This window comes from Berghia stephanieae, chromosome 1 (assembly GCF_034508935.2).
Source record: "Berghia stephanieae isolate SIO BIC M18660-M18661 chromosome 1, UCSD_Bste_1.3, whole genome shotgun sequence".
Lineage (NCBI taxonomy): Eukaryota > Metazoa > Mollusca > Gastropoda > Nudibranchia > Aeolidiidae > Berghia > Berghia stephanieae.
The window spans coordinates 55,658,667-55,661,166 of NC_088360.1; the positions used below are offsets into that span (position 1 = coordinate 55,658,667).

Sequence of the window (2,500 nt, forward strand, 5' to 3'; positions counted from 1 at the left end):
CCCGTTTCAGTAGCGTGAAGCGGACAATTAACGTATTTATTTGAAAACGTTTGAACAGGACGCTGGTCTATCGCAGATTACTATCCCAGCTTGTCTGTTACCCTTTTACAACCGTATGGAGTAGAACGCGCTAACCACTCGGTCATCCTGCTTCCTAAGCTCATAGACCCGGAGCTTTTCCATGTTTCTGTAGCGTTGAGCAGACATAACAGTTTTCCTCTATTATCCTTTTGACAGGGCGATAGTATGTCAAAGATTACTTTCCTCAGCGAACTGGTACACATTTGCACCTGGGTAAAATGAGGCGATTCTTTACCAAGAATTAAGCGCGGCCAAAATAGTGCTTATTGTAGTATTCAAACCTAGGACATCGCGTTACTGAGTCCAACACTTAACCACTAAGCCATTGCGACTCCATTATAGATATTCAAAATTCCAGTAGAAACCAAATACATCGCAGACTGCGTTAGTCGTTGTAAAAATACATTAAATGAATCTGACAAGAAGTATGTTCTAAAAATATCAACATCTAGATCACCACGAGTCAATGATAACATTGTGACTCGGATTGTTTGCATTCCACTCTATGCTGACCGGTTTTAGACACTTTACCTCGAAACAAAACAAATCAGTACAACTGAGGAAATTGACTTAACTTTGCTATTGGCAAGTCCATAAATGTAAATCAACAGTAGCAGAAAGTTCTTTGAAATGATCCAACGAGGAAAAGAAGCTCTCTATATTTTGTCGTACTGCCAGGGTACGGAACCTTGTGGAGAAATGAAATAATCGGCAAAATAATCTCTGTTTGATATTGGCGATGCTCGTATGCGCACATTACTTGGACTAAGACTTTGCAAGGGGCATTCATAAATTGCATCATCAAATGCGACTCCGTCCCTTTGTCGCACATAATTGTGCAGAACACAACAGGTTTTGATGATACTCACACAGAAATCGGGATTCAAATTCATTGCACGATGAAAAATCCTCCATATTTGCCAGAATTCCAAAAGCACACTCTACCATACGCCTAGCACGAGTCAGTCTGTAATTGAAAATTCTCTTAGTCTGCGTCAATTCTCTCCTAGGGTAAGGTCGCAACAAATGATCAGACAGAGCAAACGCCTCATCACTAACGAGCACGAATGGCATGGCTGTACCATTATCATCACCTTGTAACTCCTCATGTGGGGGTAATTTCAGTTGCCCATGTTCTAACATTTGTCCAAATGTTGAGTCTTTGAAAGCAGTGGAATCACTACAGCTGCCATGCGATCCAATGTCAACTGATATGAAACGGTAGTTGGCGTCCACAATCCCGATAAGAACAATTGAAAAAAAGCTTTTGTAATTGTAGAATAAGGATCCGCTTTGAGCTGGTTGACAGATTCTTATATGTTTTCCATCAACTGCACCGATGCAGTTAGGAAACTGTGTCTTGTTGTAATAAACTGTAGCAATTTTTCGCCAGTCGTTTTGGTCCAACATTGACATGACAATTGGTTTCAAACATGTCCACAGTTTTTCACAAACGTCCTGAAGTATTTCACGAATTCTTTCAATGCCAAGTAGGTATTAATAATGTAGAGACACCAAAGTGCATCCAGTTGCAAAGTAACTGAAAAGAAATAAGGAGCAGATAACAACGGATTGAATTTCATTTTTAACGAGTTTATGTAATGATTATTAGCTTTCAAGCTCATATTATGTTTTTGTTATAGAAATAAATAGGTATATTGATATTTTATCTTTCCTACTTTAGGTAAGGAGATCCAGCAACGGTGGGCAAATCTGAGACACTCTTTTCTGCGGGAATTACGTGAACAGCGGAAATCTACATCCGGGCAAGCCGCAAAGAAGAGAAGAAAATACATCTACTTTGAGGAGCTTCTCTTTCTTTTGCCCTCAATGGAGCAGAGAGAAACGGTGAGCAATTTTCAGTCTGACGAAACTGAAATCTCGGAACCCACGGAGACAACTGAGTCACCAGGTGATGTTGCCAGAGAGCCGCTCGCATCTACTTCAGCTACATGCGATTCGGCTAAAAAAAATCTAAAAAGAAAAGTTCCTCGGATAGTTCGTACGAACAAAAATTATTGAACATTCTTAGCGAAAGAGCGCAGAATGCTGACGAAGTTGATGAAGATAAATCTTTTCTTCTCAGCATTCTGCCTGCAATGAGACGTATGTCGTGGCAGACCAAATTTGAAGCCAAGCTGGAAGTCATGAAAATCATGTTACGGTACGAATCGCGTGATCTTTTATTACAGCGCCAAACCCTACCAGAGACACAGCAGTCACGCTACCAGAGACACAGCAGTCATCCTGTCAGAGACACAGCAGTCACTTTACCAGAGACACAGCAGTCACATTCAACGCCACAACGATGTCAGCCACCCAACTACCCATATCAAAGCTATTCAACATCTTTTCCAGGACCACATGTTTTCCTGCCAACAGACACCAACAATCTTTATTATCAGTACCAGTCTCAGCC

The 2,500-nt window shown here is 41.0% G+C and overlaps 1 long non-coding RNA gene and 1 pseudogene across 1 annotated transcript in view; one reads left to right on the forward strand and one right to left on the reverse strand.

Annotated features, from left to right (window-relative positions):
- The window catches only part of LOC144964289 (uncharacterized), a 373,762-nt gene that overhangs the window by 65,232 nt on the left and 306,030 nt on the right, over positions 1-2,500 (reverse strand). The window lies entirely within an intron of this gene.
- The window catches only part of LOC144963474 (uncharacterized), a 1,053-nt pseudogene continuing 67 nt past the window's right edge, over positions 1,515-2,500 (forward strand).